The 18922-nt window shown below is 44.6% G+C and overlaps 1 long non-coding RNA gene across 1 annotated transcript in view; it reads right to left on the bottom strand.

The window, feature by feature from the left end:
• Nucleotides 1-5201, bottom strand: part of LOC308524444 — an 86214-nt gene extending 81013 nt beyond the window's left edge. Inside the window, exon 1 of the long non-coding RNA XR_013996407.1 lies at nt 4899-5201. This is a non-coding gene — a long non-coding RNA (uncharacterized lncRNA). The remainder of the gene's footprint in view (nt 1-4898) is intronic.
• Between the last annotated feature and the right edge of the window lie 13721 nt (nt 5202-18922).

The raw sequence follows: 18922 nt of genomic DNA, 5'->3' as shown, positions 1-18922 counted from the left end.
AACGAAAAGATTGTGCCAGGAAGAGAGGGAGAATGTTTCAGGGAGGTGATGGTCAACAATGTTGAACGATCCAAGATAGGTTGGATGAAAGGCCCATTGAGCTAGCTATTCTGAGTCATGAAGGCTGGAGGGACACCTGTTTTGATAAAATAAGTGGTGGAGGCAGAAGACCAATTGAAGAGGGTTGAGGAAGAGTGGGAGGTAAAAGAAATGGAGGTAATGAGGTCAATTCCTTTCAAAAGTTTATCTGTGAAAGGGAGAAGAAGGACAGTAGCTAGGGATTAGGTTAAAGCAATAGGTTATTTGTTGTTGTCATTTTTACGATGGGGAAGAGACTTCTGTATGTTTAAATGCTCATGAAGACGATCCAGTATAGAGTGAGGTTGAAGATCTAGAAGAGTGGAAATGATGTATACTAAATGATTGTGAAAATGTGAGAGGGGATAGGATTCAGAAGCAGGTCAAGCCCTGGGCACATGGAGGCATTTGATATTGGCAACTCTCTGCACATTTCTAATGTTTAAAAATGGTGAAATATAACAGATATATAGAAAAAAGTGCTTGAAACAAATATGTAGCTTAATGAATCATGATGGTGGACACCATGTAGCCAGAGAAAAACATAACATTGCCAGCACTCCAGAAGCCCCCACTCATTTTTCCCTTCCTTGTCACAACACTCTATCCCTACTGATAACCACCACCCCGGATTTATTGGTAACTTCATGTTCTTCTATCTAGTTTTTTCCCTTCATTCTAGTTTTGCTGCCTAAGTATACATCTCTAAATAATGCTGTTAAATTTTACTTATTTTTAAACTTTATATAAACACAACTATACCTCATGGATTCTTTTATTTGATGCTTCTTTCACTCGATATTATATTTTTAGGATTCATCCATGTTGCTGTATAAAGTTATACTTCCTTCATTTTCAATACTGTATAGTATTCCATTGTGTGATTATATCACAATTCATTTTTCCCTTGCTACCATGAGTGGACATTTGGTTTGCTTCTTGTTGGGAGTTATTATAATAATGCCATAGAGAATATTCTTGTATGAGTGTCCTGGTGCACATGTACCTGAGTTTCCTTTGGCTGCATTCCTAAGAGGAACTTCTGGGGCATAGAGTATGCTTATCTTCAACTTCACTAGCTAATACCAAACTTTTCCGAAGTGGTCATACCATCTGGACTCCTCATAAGAAAAGGTGCTCAACTTCATTAGAAATGAGACACATTGTATCATTATTATTAACAGATCTTGTCCTACAAAGCAATATATTCCTGCGCCAGGTGCTTCCTTAGGGTAAGTTCTAACCCAGCAATTTTCAACCCCTTTCATCTCATGGCACACATAAACTTATGACTAAAATCCACCCAAAAATATATTTTTTTGCCGATCTGACAAAAAATAGGTATAATTTTGATTCTTCCACACCAGACAGCTATTGTTGTGTTGGCTGTTGTCATTTTTTCAAATTGTTATTATTTGGCAATCTAAGAGTACAGAGGCCGGTGCCCCTGCTTAAATAGTGAGGTATTGCATGTTTTAAAAATTCTTGCAGCACACTGGTTGAAAATTGCTTTTCTAACCCACGGGCTTTCCTTTCTACCTTAAGGCCCACTCAGAGTTTCTATCTCAGCATGGGTTACCATGAAGTGGATCACTGTGTCTCTAATGTGTTACAAGTTGGTTTCTTCCGTGTAATACTTGGCGGTAACGGTAACGAACTGTCTTGTATCATAAGTGACGCAAATCAATTGTTACATCGCAGGGTCCACTGCCGCCTTGGCAGATGGTTGGTCTTTAGCATTCTGTGTAGTACTTACTATATTTGGGCGGTTGAATGGAAGGCTAAGAGCATACAGTGTGGAGCTGGACTGCCTGGGTTTGAATCCTCACTCACAAGAGTTACTCCTGTTTATGTGTAGGTCCTGGGAAGTGTATACTTAGCTGAATGAGACCCAGCCCATTTTCTAGTGGTTCAGATATGGGGGCCTCATCCCAGTACACTGGTACAAGTAGTGTGTCTGGTGCAAGGAGCTTTGAGGGTCCTAGGGAGGAAATATCTAATTGAACAGTCTTCCTGGAAAACAAAACAAAAAACGCATGCAGATGGGAGGAATTGGAGAAAATTCTGGTCAGGAAGTCACAGTACATCATGAAGAGCTTTGAATCCCAGGCCCAGGAATTTTTCTGTAATTCAGTAAGGAATGGGAGACCTTGTATTGCCAGGTGGCTGTGAGATAGGAGCTAGATTCTGAAAGGCACCCAGGTGCACTGGGCCAACAAATGGTGGTTTAGAAACCCTATTGTTTGGCTGCCACTATCATCAGACTCTATCAGGTGCTTTTGTAAGATGAGAATAGTTGGAGAGATATATCTAGGACAGTTTTAATGCCAAATTATGTTTTTACAATTTCCAAAAACCAGTGCTAAGGTGGCTAGGGTGATTATTGTGAACCTCATTACATTACCTTATTATTTCATACAAACTAGAAATAAAATGCATTAGTACCTGACCATGGTGGTGGATACCCACACAGATTAGAAAATTGAATAGGAATACAGGTACATGCAAATGAGTACAAGTAAAATGGAAAATTTAAGGTGGATTGTATCAATGTCAATATCCTGATTGCGATTTTGGAAGACATTACCACTGGGGAGAACTGGGCAAAGTAAAGTATTTTTCAGTGTTACTATTTTTTTTTTTTTTTACAATTGCATGTTAATTTTCTCAACAAAAATTTCAAGGAAAATATGCACTAGTAAAATTTATGTTTTGTAGAATGAGAGTCACATTCCCCTTCTTCTAGTTATCTCTATATAGGGGCTTCCTGAGGCACATAAATTAGACACCATTATTTACCTTCAGGCACCAACTGGAAAGAAGAGGAAAGTGCCTGGAAGGGATGAGGCCACCAGTACAGGAACTGCTTTACTCTTTTGATTTAGGTGAAACTGCAGATTACAATGACCCTGAGTTTTTGACAGTTCTGTCAGTGAGTCAACTTTACCCAGCTGTTTTCTGATACAGTATACCCACTGGGTCTACTATGTCACTTTTGGGTCCTTACCTCCAAAGGTAGGATTAAAATAATTCTGGGGAGGGGGCGGGAATGGGAAGGAGGGGCTCAATGGCGGGGGTGGGGGGGGTGGGGGGACTGGGGGAAGGGGACATCTGTTATACTTTCAACAATAAAGATAAATTGAAAAAATAAAAATCACGATACCAAAATATAATTCTCTTATTATGGAAGTGAAGCTTACCGACCAAAAAACAAACAAACAAAAATATGGTGTGAAGTTTCCGGATATAGCATTTTATAACTTAAGGAGTCTTTAACCTGAGCCATTACTTTAGAAAAGTACAACCCACAGCAACGAGTGCACTGAATTTCTTGAGTGGCTTGGAGAAGACCGTGCTCACAGGGCCAGGGTTATCAGGAACTTTGTCACGATCACTTCTCTGCTACGCTAAAGGTTTCCTTTCCCAAGGGCAGGGCCCACTTGGACTTGAAAGAGAGCCTCGAACTTTTATGAAGTGAAAGAAAGGAGAGGAAGGAATGGCCGGCTGGGAATCCGGCCCCGGGAAGGCATCCACCTTAATGTCCAGAAGAGACCTCTCACTCCTCCAGACCTGCAGAGGCTCACGATGCCAGGCGCTCCCTCGGCGGCCGCCCGCGCTGCGGTGGGAAACCGAGGCAGGGCTGACGCGGCGCGCGCAGCTCAGCCGCGCGCCCGCCCCACGGGGAGAACCCAGGCTTCCAGCGTTCTCCGCGCGGACGCACACTCCCCCGGCCGCCCTCCTCCTCCGCCCGCCCCGCCCAGCTCGGGACAAAGCCCGGAGCCCGCGCCGGGAGGCGGCAGGGCGGCTCCCGCGCGCGCCACGCTCCCCCGTGGGCGCAGGACTCCGCCCCGTCGCCCCTCGGAGGGGGGAGCCCGCGCCCCAACATTGAGGCGGCCCCGCCAGGCCCGCCCCGATTCCCCATGACGTCACCGGCGGCGGCAGGCCCCGCCTTCGGCCCCGGGCGGCAGGCCGCATGACGTCACCGAGGCCCCACCCCTCCGGAGCGAGTTCGGTCCTGGCGTTCATTTCATTCCTGTCCTCATTCCGAACATTCTTAGCATCGCTCGCGCCGCTCCTCGCCGCCCGAGCCGAGCCGAGCCTCTGCAGCCGCCGCCGCGGCCCCGCCGCCCGCCGCGGGCGCCCACCAAGCACTTTGCAGACTCGCTTCCACCCTGCGGGCCAGTCCGCGCGGCGGGGCCCGGGCCCGGGGCGGCCGCGTCCAGGGGCAGGCCATGCAGTGAAGCCCCCCCACCCCGTCCACCTTTGCCCGGAGCCGCGGGCAGCGGACCCGTGCGCCCAGACGGCCCCGGGGCCGGAGCGGTGCTAAGGAGGGGTGGGGTGGTCCAGCCCGGGGACCAGGAGCCGGGGAGGGAGACGGGCACCGAGCTGAGGGCGGGAGAAGCGGCTCCGAAGTTTGCCTCGGACTCACCGGGCGCGGCGGCGGCTCCCTTCGCGAGGTAAGTTGGCGCGCGGGGCTGATGCTGGGTGCGAGGGGCGCACGGGGCGCCGCGGGGTGGGTGGCCCGTGGCCCGTCCCTTTCCGGCTGCTCTTTCACTCCGGGCTCTGCTTTGTGTGAGACGGACGGGCGAGCGGGCACGCGGAGGGCCGGGCCGGGCCCCCTCGCCCGCCTTCCCGCGCCCCTTTCCAGGTGAGCTGCCCGGCGCCGCCGCGCGACTTGCCGGGACGCCAAGTTGGGCCGCGCGCTGTGGAGCCCGCGCGGCAACAGGCGGCCCCCGCTGGCAGCCCTGGAGGCGCCGGGCCGGCCGCGCCGCGCCCCCCGCGCCCCCCTCTCCCGCCCGCCCGCGCGCACACGCACATACCCTCACATCCGCGGGCCGTTTTCACGTTTTTCCCGGAGAAGTCAGAAGTTCGAGGGAGCGCGGGCGGGGAGAGCCGCCTGGGAGCCCGAAGCCGGCCCGACCCCCCCGACCCCCTCCCCCGACAGCCTCCCGGGCCGCCCCCAGTCGTTGGGGCCCCCAGAGGCCGGCCCAGGGTCTGCGCCGACTTGTGCTGCTGGCTGGGGTTTCGCTCCTTCTTCTCCAAGATGAAAGCAGGCACGGTCGTCTTTGCCGCTTCTCCAGGGCTGTTGCCGCCGCCGCTCCTTCATTGCACATTCAAGTGGAAAATTTTCAGGAGTCAGCAGAAACATTGTGTCCAAAAAAGACTGAGTCGCAGTTACCACCAAACCCTGGAGGAGACTCTCCCTGGAAAACTTCCCTTCGGTAGGAAATACTGGGGGATTTGTTTGTTTATTGGAAGAGAAATGATCCCCAGGAGGGAAGAAAATCAGGGTGTACTTCTAGTCTTTGTTCGTAGCAGCAACACTTGTTTTCAAAAGTCCAGAGGCCCGCTTTAAAGAAAGTTCAACTTCTGTGAGTTTCCTTTTTTAAAAGTATATTTTTTAAAAAAACGGAGGCAACATTTTAAATGAGTTGAAAACAATAGAGGGCTCACACCTCCCTATTCTCCTCCCACGAAAGAAATAAAATCCAGATCACAATTTTCCTTGCTTTCAAATTCTTTCTTTTTAAAGATTTATTTAAAGTTGAGTGGTGTCACTGGATGAAAAATATTTGTGAAACAATGAAAGACCAGCCACCAGCATTTCTCAGAAGGCTTGTTAACTTCTCAGAGGCAAGTGGCTGCCTGTGATTTGTAGAAATGAAAATTGACCTCAGTAAGCACTGGAAACTTAGAGACAGATGATGTTGCAGCAGCGGGTAATGTAAAAAGGCCATGTTTTAAAAACACTGCCTTGGAGGAAGCCAGGTCCTGGGACAGAAAGATCTGCAAAACCTATCAGATATGCAAATAGTGTAAAAAATTAAAATGCTACAGATTATTGCAAAGGAGCGGAACACGATCAGTTCAGGACAACCACACGTTTCTTCCTCCCTTCCTTTCACTGGGGTGTTTCTGGAAGTTTAGGTGGTCTGCTCATTTGTGGTGTGCTGGGTGCCTGCAGGTGGTTTCCTGAGTAGACAGATCCCTTCAGGAAGACCTGATCTCCCTGCATGGTCAGTGCAGGGAGTGGGTTCCTTTTCTGAGCCTGCCATGGATCTTGCTTGTGTCTTATCCATGGGGGGCTCCTCTGCTAGGGAACTCTGGAGGCAGTGGTTGGGAACAGCCTTCAGGTCCTGCACAGTGCTTCTTCACCCTTCCACAGTTGGGCCTGTGCCCTTCTGTAAATAGGATCTTTGGGCCCAATCGCATTTGAATGCTTATACGGGGCCAGACTTAGATCCAACTTTGGTAAGAATCTTTCCTCTTCAGAAGGAAACGGTAGAACTAATTACAGAGTGACTCAGGAAAGACAAATGGATTAGTTGAACCTTTGTCAACATCGAGGTTTTGAATTGTTGTTTTGTTTTTTTTCGGGGAAAGGCTTATTTTTCTAATCTCACTATTTCCATAAATGGTCACAGATATTTTTGTTTAGCGTTTCTTTGTATGTGTAACTCTGTTGAACTCTCAGGTTTCAGGTTTTAAACAGAGTTTACAATTCTTTTATTTGTTGTTGGTATAAAAAAATGAACTGATAAGCAGTATCCGTTACTGGTTCTTGCTGGTGGTATGAAAGTGCCAAGGCAGACCATTTTAATTTTGTTTAAATGATAACTATTATTTGATCCACAGTTTTAGGGGGAATATTAGAATATCTTTTCTTTCTTTCTTTCTTTTTTTTTTTTTACAATTTTGAAGCAAAACCAGTATGACATTTTGCCCTGACCTTGAGAGGAAAAAATATATTATAGGTAAGAATCTTCATTTAGAGTCCTCCTCTGTGTGATCTTTTGTAAGGTAGCAAATAGAATTCCAGAGAATATGCCTGAGAGATTATTAGAGATTTTTTTTTCTTTCCCCAAAACATAAACCAGGACTCACCATGACATATACTTAATGAAATTTAATTTAAAGAGGAGGGCAACCTAGCTTAGTTTGAGCCAGATTGAAATGAATTTCTCACCGAGAGGTGCTTTCTTGCATTGTGGTACAATGTGTGTGTGCTCCGCAGCAGTGAACTAATTAAACATAAGGGAGAGTTGGGATGGGGGTACAGCCTGGGGGAAGCCAGCTTTCTCCTCTGTTCCCCTTTTCTTGACCCCTCTTTTGCTTTATACAGCATGGATTCTATATTCATACACTCACTTTGGGGACTGGCATCCCCTTTTATTTAGAAAAAGGACAAGCAGGTCATAAGGAAAACCAGTGTTCTGTGTTTTTGTTGCTTGCACTTCAGTCATTTGTAAACAATTTTGAATTTTGCTGGCTCTGACAATACAGAACAACAAGTATAAGAGGGCATTTCTTAATGGGGAAATTTGGCAAGTATATAACTTGCAGTGTTCTGTCATCTGTGTCTAGATCATATTTATTGTCACATTTCAGTAAAAAAATGTGTACAGGGACAGTTAGAGAATGTAGGTCCCAAGTGTTGTTTATATAGGTCTTTGAAGAAATGAACTGTGCCATTAACAATATTTTAAGATTTGTTGCTTCAGAAATGGATGGATATCTCTCACACACAGGGGTTGTAAAAGAGCCTGCACATCTGTGGGATTACTCTTCTCTAATCTCATGTGTTATTACGTGTTAATTGTGAGCATAATTATACTGCCTGCAAATGAAAATTGTTGTGTTTTATCACTCAGAAGGTTGGTGCAAATAACTGCATATATGATCTAGTGTACATAAGATGACCATGTTTACACACAGATAGCAGGTAGATAACACTTTTAAAGCTTGTATTTTAGGCACCTCGTCTTGTTTCTAATAAAGAGATTACAAAAGGAAAAAAAAATATGTTGCTCAGTGAAAGCTATGCTTAGAGGTTGGTTCTGTTTAGTTATAAAATTTTGGGGGCCTGTTTTCTCCTAAGACTGAAGAATGCTGGCCAGAGCAAGTGTCCAGCTTTCTCTGTCGAACCGTAGGAAAATCAGAGCCCACCTTTCTGTTGATAAATTCGGGCATGACAGTTTCCCCCTTAGAGTTCAGTGACTGGAACAGCAGTGTACTGATGTTCTACTTCTGAACTCAGTAAGAAAAGTGTAGTATTGTAAGCTTTTTGCCCTTCGACACACTTAGACTTCGCTGCTTAGCTCTTGTGGACTCACCCATGGCTGGAATAATCTTTTAGAGCTGTGTGGTGCTTTTTCTTTTTATCTGTTGGAGACGCAGATTATTACCCTGTGGCATTGAAATTAGATCCCAATCATGTTTGAACAGTATCAGTGATGTATTTTATTCTTCCATATTCACAAAGGTGATAACATCAAGTAATACAGGTTCATGCTAAGCACTTACTGTTTCAGGGTTGGGCTTTTTGGCAAATACCAAGTTAGGGACCCCCCCCCCCTTTATTATGATTACTGGATTTTTTTTTTTTTTATGAAATCTGGGAGGTTTGGGGCTTTCCCTATTCTGGGGTAGTTTTTTGAATGCTTAAATATTTGGACCTAAATATCTGGAGTGTTTTTGTGTGAGTTTTTATGTTGTTTTATTTCAAAGCTCTTAACTGTTGAAGAGTCCTTAATCTGTAACATACTCATCACCAGCTTCTTTGACCTTATCCCATATTTACACTCACCGTTGAAATTCAGCCATTTCTTCAGATACATTTGGACTGCGCAGTGGTACAGAATAAGAGAATTTTAAAATATGTATTTTTTTATTTTAATCAAAGCAAATGGGTGTGCTGAAGGGGGTAGATTTTCAGGATGGTTTTCCTTAAAGGGTGGCTCACTCTCAGCTCTTAAGTTCTTTTGTTCACTGACTTTTTGCATGGTTGGGAGGATTCTCAAAAAATAGTTTCCATAGTCTGGGAGTCCTGGCTAACTGTGAAACCACTGGTCTCTCTTCTGATTGGATTGGGTGGGGGGGGGGGCGGGGGTTATTCTAAGAGGCTGTCTTTTCTGCTTTTGTGGCGGACCAAAGGCTCCTTGCTGGCTGTATTATGGGCCCCTCTCTCCTCCCCCAGTTTTTTTTTTTAAATCAATATTTACTACCCTGATGCAGTGCTTTCTGCCTTTTTTTTCACATTAGTTTAAAAACTAATTAATTAAAGCTCTTTCCTAGGATTTCATTAGTAGTTTTAGTTTAAGGGACAGGGTCCAACACTAGAAAATGGGTTTCAGAGAAAAATCCAGCTTATTGATGAATAAGTTAAGTCACTGTTGTCTCCAATGGGAAATCTGTGGTTGCTTTTAGGCATCTGACAGGTTTAGATGTATGTGTTAAGTGACTGAAACACTATTGACTGGGAATATACAACAATGACGAGTGCTGTTGTTTTTACTGATATATAAACTGAAAAACTGCTGCTAATGGTGGGAAATGTTAATTATGTGAGAACATATTGAACTTATATTCTCTGGCATGAACTTTTAAAAAAAATGCATGAACTGCACTGCTTTTTTTATAGGCACAGCTTTCTAATTATCATAATTCAGTTCAGCTCAGCTCTTGGACAGAGTTCAAGTGCAATCTCAATTTAACTTGAAAGGAGTTGTGTGTTTTTTTTAAAACTGAGAATGTTTAAGAAAATTTGAAAAGTTCATCCAAGAATGTTGTCTGCTTAGGTGTGGGAGATTTGGGGGGATGAAATGAGTGCCTTTCTGTAATAGTTAACTAGATCTGAATATTAGGAAACACTATTTTTTTTTTTTTAGCTTTGCACCTATCCAGACCTGCATCTTGTGCATTTTTGCATAACCAGATGTTATGTGTTCTGAGCTCTAACTGAAAACCAAGAGTCTTTGCCCTAATAGATAGTAAACTAAGAAATGAATAGCTTATTACTATGAAGGATATCATGTCTGCAAAGATAGGAACCTTTTTTAGAGAGAGTAGAAAGTAGAAAGAAATGCAGAAATCTTATGAATTCATTTGACAGAGCCACCATTAATCTTTTATACCAACCAAGCCTTTAGAAGCTGATCTCCTTATCTGGCGTCTTTACACTTTGACTTGATGGCATTTTGTAAAGGGAGTTGTCTTTGACAGCATTCATTCCAGTGTCCAATGTCCTTTAGATTTCCTATGATCTTACTGTCTTTTCAAAGAAAAAAAAAGTTAATGAAGCCCAGGCCCCAAATCCTCTGTGGAATCGATTTTAAGTGGAAGAAAGAACAACTTCAGGCTGGACCTTCCTACTCTCCAACTCTCTCGTCTGGCCTCACTTCTACTGCGAGAATGCAAAGGGAGCCCGCGGAAACCAAATGACTTCATTTGCTCTGGCACTTCAGAGCCGAATTCACTTCCATGGTGGTGAAATAAAAGGAGCCAAGTGTTTTAAATAGCCACTCCCCAAGGCCCGCCCGCCCCAGTGTTTTGAGAAAGCTCATTGTCTGCTTGCAGCCCTAGCCGGGAGCCTGCTTGCCTCCCCCTCCCCCACCAGGCAGCTTCAGTTCTGAAGTTGACATCTGGTTTTCTCTCTGTTCACCTGATGTGTACCCATTCACGCGCACACATGAAGTGTGCCTGCGTGTGTCTGCAGGGAACACCTATTTTTGACATTGAATGTATGTGTGTGTTTCAGGTCTCTCCTGGGATAGGGGGAGGCCCAGAGTTAATAGCACAAAATAAAATGTAAACACAGTAGCCGCCCTGCATGCCACTGCTGCTGGGCTTCTGTCCGATGCTGCTTTCTGGGTAGGCGTGCCTATTGTTGCAGCAGCAACAGGCGGCAGAAGTTGGGGCACCATATGGCGGATGTGGGCCTCAGATAAGCTGTCTGGTAATTTAGCTTATCAATAGCATTTTGATATGCTTCATTTTCAGATCACCCATCACCATGGCCGGGGGTGTCATGGGGGCCAGCTGATTCCAAAAACTATTGAAGCCATTGTGAGCAATGCTTCCTTCGGTGGAATCTCTTTCAGCCCTTTCTCCCTCTCTGCCTTTTCATCTGAAAGCCTTTGGGAGACAATGGTGGTTAGAGTGGGAAAGGGCACCATCAACTGGGGAACCATCAGTCCCTAGCCCCCAGCCCTGTCTTGAAATCTGGGACACTTAGAAGAACTCATCAGGTATTTTTATTGAGTGGAAAACAGAAAACAAACTGCTTAGTAGCATTTCATACTGGTAGAGCCAAGAAATTCCCATAATTCAAAATTTGCTTTTGTTTTAAATACTGGAGAGATAAGGCTGATACTGTTCTTATTCTGATAAAACGTTTCTAGTTTTGCTGTGCATTAAAAGTATGTCCCCCATTTTCTCTTACCTTTGAATTTTATCTTAATCATAATATGTAAAAATGATTAGCATCTACGTAACTGGATATCAGAGGACGTGTTATCTGTGATTTGGAGGCAAGAGTCAGCTTCCTTCCTGACTAGGGATTGTTAAACATGGAAATGTTTCTAGAAACCTCTACTCAGAGCCCAGGTGAAGCTAAAGCAAAACTAAAATCTGTTCCACTATGAATTGAGGGAGGGGGGCAGGTGGGTGACAACTCTTGATAAAGTTGCCAGAGCCAACTCAGATTTTTTGCACATAGTAGGTGGCTCTGTGGAAATTTGATGGTGTACATGACCATGTGCTTATCAGCAAATATTGGGTGTCTCCAGCAAACATTGGTATGTGCCAGGCGCTGGAGGAGCCAGGGTAAGACAGTCTGCCCTTTCCCAGTGCACCCTCCCTGCACATTGCCTTTCAACTTAATAGGCCCCTCATCTTTCCCAGATTTTGACTTGGGGTTAGTAATTGACAGTACCTGGGTCTTTTTACATGGCTAATTCAGGATGGTTCTGACTCAAACCCAGGGCAGCCTCGTTCTGCTCCTGCCCCCGGATCCTCTGTCACACCAGTGGCTCCCACCTGACCCTGTGCTTGGCAGCCATCATGGAGCTCTCAACAGCCTGGCCATCACCCCTGAAGACTTAGGAGGGCTGCGGGAGGCGCAATGTTTCCGTTTTTCTAAGAGAACCTATTGTGGTGTTCACCTCTGATTGGGAACCATTGCTCCTAGGTACTCTAATTTTTTTGTTAATCCTCACCTGAGGATGTTTTCCATTGATTTTTTTTAGAGTGAAAGGGGTGGGGAGAGACAGAGAGAGAAGAAGCATCAATGTGAGGGAGACACATCAACTGGTTCCCCTCCACTCTCTGCACATGCCTAGGGATCGAGCCTGCAACCCAGGTACGTGCCCTGACTGGAATTGAACCCTGGATCCTTCAGTTTGAGGGCCAACGCTCTATCCATTGAGCCAAACCGGCTAGGGTGATACTCTAATTTTTATCCTTAGATTGAATCAGACAAAATGTGGCCGTCCCTCCTAACTCTGAGTTGGGATTTTCCTCCCCCCTATATTTGTGAGGCGATATACCAAAGAACATATACTGAATCTTTGGGTTTTATTTATTTTTAATTTACCTTTATTGTTGAAAGTATCACAGATGTTCCCCCCCCCCCTTTTTTTTTCTTTCTGGGGCAGAGGAGACAGGAAGAGATTAACCAAAGAACTTATATGCATGCATATACTGAATGCTTTTGGAATTCACAAAGATGTTCTTGGTTGATTTTAAAGCTACAACTGCACAAAAATAAGGTTGCAATTGTGAGAAGCAATAAAATGTGTAGAGCCACCTTTTTGTGCTCAGCTTTCATCTGTTACCCCTTGGGAGTGTAGCAGTTGTTTCCAGATGTGATAATAGAGGCCTGTGTCCGGCTTGCTGGGGAAGGGTTTAAAGACTAATTCTTACCTGGCTGCTTGCAGAGGTGTTTTTATTGTTTGAGTAGCGGGGATGCTGTCTCAGCTGCTCTCTGAGCTCCTTAGATGGTATCCCTTGACACTGCAGAGTGAGGTGGTAGGATGGGTGATCCTGGCAGCAGCCCAGAGACGAACCCGCTGCTGATAAACCATATGTGGCTTTTCATTCTTTCTTTTTTCTTTCCTCCACCTTTGGATTCCTTGAAGTCCAGATGCTCTCAGTTCTGCATAGAACTGCTACTTGCCCCTGGACATTTAAACATTTACAGGTGCTCCTGTGTGCCAGGGTTTTGGTGATCAGTAAAAGATGGCCAATGAATGGTGATCAGTAAAATTTACAGGAAAGGAAACAGGCATGTAAAGAAATCATCACAGTCCAGTGGGGAAACAGTGTGTCCCATGTTCCATGAGTTCCAAGTTGCAAACTTTTCCCGTATTTGAACATATCCTTCAATTCTGACTGGCCAGGCCATGGTCACCATCCATGAAGTGGTTGCACATGCTCATCAAAGCTTGTAGAACAAATGCTGAATGCTTTTGTCACGGGGCGATAGTGTGTGGAACAGCATGGATATTTGTCTCCTTGAGAAGTTGTTTTAGATATATCTTATCCAGTTTATTTTGCTTATACTTTCCTCTTTATGTCTGCACAAGATTGACATACTTAAAAGGTTTAAGTATGCATAAAATATGATTTATAAGTGATACAGAAATACTCTGGGATGGTTTGTTTTGCTGCAACATTATGTGTGTGTGTGTGTGTGTGTGTGTGTATATATATAGTTTATTTATTATCCTCACCTGAGGATATTTTTCCATTGATTTTTAGAAAGAGTGGAAGGGAGGGGGAGAGACAGAGAGAGAGAAACATCAATGTGAAAGAGACACATTGATAGGTTGCCACCACACGTGCCCTGACCAGGGCCAGGGATTGAGCCTGCAACCAATGTATGTGCCCTTGACCAGAATCAAACCCAAGACCCTTCAGTTTGCAGGCCAACGCTTTATCCACTGAGCCAAACTGGGTAGGTGCAACAATATTTTTTTAAAAAATAGGTTTTATTGATTTTAGAGAGAGAGGAAGGGAGAGGGGCAGAGAGATAGAAACATCCATGAGAGAGAAACATCATTGATGGGCTATGTCCTGTAGATTCCCTACTGGAGATGGAGCTAGCAACCCGGACATATGCCCTGACTGGGAATCGAACCAGTTACCTCTTGGTTCATGAGTCGAGGCTCAACCACTGAGCCACACCGGCTGGGCACCTTATTTGGACTCTTGGCTCAGCCACTTACTAGTTCTGTGGACTCGGTAAAATTACATTGGACCTCCTTTCTCCAACTTAATTCGTTCCGGAAGGCTGTTCGAGAAGCGATTTGCTCGAAAACGGAATCTTTTTTTCCCCATCAGAAATAATATACATTGAATTAATCCATCCCAGACCTCCAAATGATTCTCTGTTTTAACCTTTCTTATATACAATACATGTCTAATGTACTGTTTACAAATAAACACTTCTTTTCTTAAATTTATCAAACCACCCCATACTAGCCTTAAACAAATTTTTCATATATCACTACCTCAGAAATACTACTTTTTCTTTACCCAATCAACAGTTTTTCTACCTATTCAAGTGCCTGTGATTGTTGTTTTGTGAGCACTTTCACACCCTTAGCAACATTAACACTCTTTATGTTTTAAAATTGTGCTAATCATCAATTTCACCAGCAATAAAAGCATTCTCTCCTTTGTTGCCTGTGGGACACCTTCTGTCATGCTGAGGTATCAGCATGAAAGGGTTGTCAGGCTGAAAACTGAAGTTTTGGCTTGACAACCAAGACATTTTCTTTTCTGTGGACAACTTAGTTGAGAACTGAATTGTTCGAAATGGGAGATGTTCGAGAAGCGAGGTTTGACTGTACCTCCTCTCTCAGCCTCGGTGTCCCCATTTGGAAATCCTGATAGAATGCCTCCTGTATGCCTGACATTTAGTAAGTGTTCAGTAAATGACAAATTCAGATATTATCTTGCCTACCACATCTTCACAGATTTCCTGCCAGGTCAGCCTGGACAGGGATTCTGGAGGAACACCCAGGGCTGAGGCGGAGTCACTTAGAAGAACCGGACTTCTGGTCTCAGGCAAATGGACTGAAATCCAGGGGAGGCTGGTGCATCCCATAAAGTCCTGGACCATTAATCACTTTGAACCACACTTCCCCTGTTGATAAAGTGGAGGAAATCCATCAGTAAATACATCATATTTGAGGTCATTCTTTGCCAAATCGTAGTACGAATCAAATGGAAATGCTTCTGAAAAAGTGGGTTTGATGTACCTTCATCTACGCAAAAGGAAACCGTTTTCTTAGGTTCTTACTTAGGCACCGTGCTCCTAACTTTGGGATTGGGTTCTAAAAGCTCTCTAAGGTGGTTGAAAGGAACACTTTACAGAGAAATTGTGCTTAGAGCCCTGGGCCTGCTGGTAGCACCCTTGAGGAATTTCCTTTCTGTTGGTGGTGTGAGGGCCTTAAGCTTCAGGTGGGAGAGAGAACTAGAGGCAGAGAGGAGCCACCCCACCTTTAGAGAGAGTGGAAGGGAGGGGGAGAAACAGAGAGAAACATCCATGTGAGAGAGACACATCAATTAGTTGCTTCCCACAGGCACCCGGACAAGGGCCAGGGATCAAGCCTGCAACCGAGGTACATGCCCTTGACCAGAATCAAACCCGGGCCAAAGCTCTATCTATCCACTGAGCCAAACCGGCTATGGCTCCTGCACTTCTTAATACCTGCTTAGTGCAAGCTGCTCCTTAACTTGTCTGTGCCCTCAGTTTCGTCATCTGGAAAATGGGGATGACGTTATCTATCTAGAAGCGTTGTGGTAAAATTTAGTTAAAAGCTAGCTCGGTGTGGCTGCTATTAAAACCTCCAGCCAGCCTGCTCCTCCAAGTAGGTACTCCAAGCTCAGGAATTAAGTCTTTGCTTTGCCACTCCCAGCAGGCTCTTTGCTTTGGGTCTTAAACATAATTTACATAATAATTAACACTTTTATGTGAATGGTAGCCCCGCCCTTTGCCATTGTATTTGCATATGTAAGAGCATGTTTGTTAATCTAAGATGAGTGTCTACTCGGGTTAGTATCCTGGGTAGAGTGGGTAGAGACCTACTTTTTCACTTGGAAGCCCTAAGTGGGCTGTAGGTCTGCTCAGATCCCCAGCTACACTTCAGTGTGGGTCAGTGTCCCCTCCTTTGTCGACCCGGGTCGCTCCCTGCTATTGCTTTGAGTACTTAAGATGGTTCTGAGCCAGGGCTGGAGAACACATCTATTGTCTCTTAACACAATATGTAGAGCTAATGTGGTTTCCCAGTCTTTAAGTTAAAAATTACTGAGGAATGAGTGAACTTGTTGCGGGTAGGGGTTTTTGGAGGCAGCTAGCTGACTGTTGAAGAAGGAAGAAAGGTTGATTTAAAAAATATATGTAAAATGGAAGCTTTTTTTTTTCTTTACAAAGAATGATTCTAATGGTGTGGAATGACTCTCTCCTTAGTGATAGATGTTGACTGTGCTAACCACCCGTGTAGCTTATACTTTAAACCAATGGTTCTCAACCTGTGGGTCGCGACCCCTTTGGGGGTCGAACGACCCTTTCACAGGGGTCGCCTAAATACATCCTGCATATCAGATATTTACATTATGATTCATAATAGTAGCAAAATTACAGTTATGAAGTAGCAACGAAAACAATTTTATGGTTGGGGGTCACCACAACATGAGGAACTGTATTAAAGGGTCCGCGGTATTAGGAAGGTTGAGAACCACTGCTTTAAACAGTCCAAGAACTAAAGTCATGAAGAACAAACTAGGAGATCATGAGGCCACAAGTCAACTATTGAATCTGATTTGTAAACTGATTTAAGATGGGGGAAAAAGGAAACTCAGAGTCAGGTTAATTTGTACCTCACGCTTCAGGCTGCGCTCTGCCCCGTTTTTTCTTAATTTCAACTTGGTCTTTCTGGTTCCTGTGTCCTCCCACCAGATGCTGTCTCCCTCATAATGTCTGTTTGTGGCAGTTTTTATCCATTTGCATTTTCGAAAGGGTTGTCCTTTACTGTTCCTTGTGGCTGTAGAGGCTTGCCTGGAACAGGCCTGGCTCAGGCTTCTTGTCTTGGCGTAATCCTTAATAATTAGCGCCCCCCTTTACTCCCAAATGTCTGGTCGACGGTAAACTACATGGTCATTCTACTAATAGGAAACTGTTGAGGAAACTGGCTGGCTCCCTTTAATTAAGCAGAATGGAGAGAAAATCCGGGCAGGAGGCCTTTGCAGGGGCCTGGTGTTGAGCTCTTGACAGTATTATTCTTGAAGGAGTGTCCCATGCTGTGGCGAGCCTGGAGCTACAATAGAAGGGAATTTCAGAGAACAACTTGTCCTATAAACATGTGCTAGTTTCAACCAAATTGTTTAGAATCCTCAGCTATTCTGAGGATCAATTCCTAACGTATGGAAAAAAATATTTTTTTTCTCATCATTCATAGGAATGATTCAGCATTGGTTCATTTCCTTTTTGACTAGCAAAGTGTAATTTAGGAAGCTTTTCCCAGTGGAATTTTGAAAGGTTTGTAATTGGAATTTGGGGCATTTCTGATGATGATGTTGAACCTGTGGTCTCAGTGCTCTTGACTGTCTTTGGTTTCAAACTGGCTTATCTGTGTTCTTTGGGAGACTGTGTAAAGATGCCCGATGGTGTGCCTGTATACATACGGCAGGGGAAATGGAGTGGGATTTTAGGAATTAAAGAAATTTTATTGCTTTGCCTAAAACCAAACGTAATTGTAACAGCACGCCTCAGTTCCAGGTGGATCTCTTGATACCACTATGTATGGAGTTATTTTATCCATGGTTTAAGCAGTAACTTGGGAAAGTATTGCTGAAACAGTGGCGTCTGGGCTTTGCTGTTGAGCGCCTGGAGAACTAACTGTTTCCTTGTTGGGGCAGCTCATTTGGGAGAAGGCCTTTGAAAGTCCTCTGGGGACTGGGATCTAGGTCCTCCACTTCCAACTGTGGGGAAGCAAGGCTTTGTTGGACAGCCTCTGCTATTGGTTTTCCCTGGAACTTTGGGCAAATTGTTTGAAAATCGTTGGTTTCCCTTTCTGGGAAAATGATACTGGGCCATCTGCCCCTCTAGCCTGCTTTTGAGCTGAGCTGTAGATTAAAGAGATAAAATGTGAGTGCCTTAGGCAGAAAAGTCTTGGAGAATTACTTTGTGATCTGAGTCATCCCATCCACCACCCTGCACTCTCCTCCCCAAACTAGAGTTTGTGGAGGAGGTGCAAGTCCTCTGAGCTCATGCCATAACTTCTTTTAGTGGCACTAATTCCGTGGGCCACTCTGGGAGAATTTGGATAAGAAAGGAGGGCTTACAGGTCATATTCTGCCTTATGCCCATTCTTCAGCATTACCTTTTTTTTTTTTTTTTTTGAACCTAAGAGCTCCATTTTTAGTTAAAACAGTGAAGCTCAGAGAGGTTTAGTAATCTGCCCCAGGTCCCACAGTCTGTGTGACAGGGCCAGATTTAAAGCCAGTTCCTAGATTGTGTGACTTCACAGCTGCCAGGCTAACAGAAGTCTGTTTATTAAGTCACCTCGGTTTTATTGTGTCATTGAATGGATTTAAGATTGATTATGACATTGAAACAAAGGTAGACTTCCCCTCACTTGGAGTATCTGTCCAGAAAAGGCCAAGTACACAAAGGTCCACAAAGCACAAAGTATTTTGTGTTCTTGGTGACCCATTTTACTCTGTCTTCAGAACAAACATATGGCTAAGGTTCTGAAACGCTGGGTGTGACTCAGTCAAGCTTTTCCCACTCTAGTCATTCATCCTCCTGAGAAGGGGCAAGATTCACCTTTCCCTTTTGGGTTCAGATGTCAAAAGACTGTAATACCCTTCACCTCTCAGACTGGTTGTACTGGCCATTGAAAATGTGAGGGTAAGCCTACTACTAATGAGGGGGCTGGGTTGATCCAGGTTGCTCTATAGGGGGGTGTGTGTGTGTGTGTGTGTAGGGGTTGGGGGCTGATGTGGTTTTGAAGCTTGGAACTGGACCTACCAGTTTATCTGGTTTTTCTTTGGAATG

Source organism: Myotis nattereri, assembly GCF_964212035.1.
Source record: "Myotis nattereri genome assembly, chromosome: 9".
Taxonomy (NCBI): Eukaryota; Metazoa; Chordata; class Mammalia; order Chiroptera; family Vespertilionidae; genus Myotis; species Myotis nattereri.
Note: the sequence above shows the minus strand (reverse complement) of the source record. Positions and strands in the feature narration are given on the sequence as shown.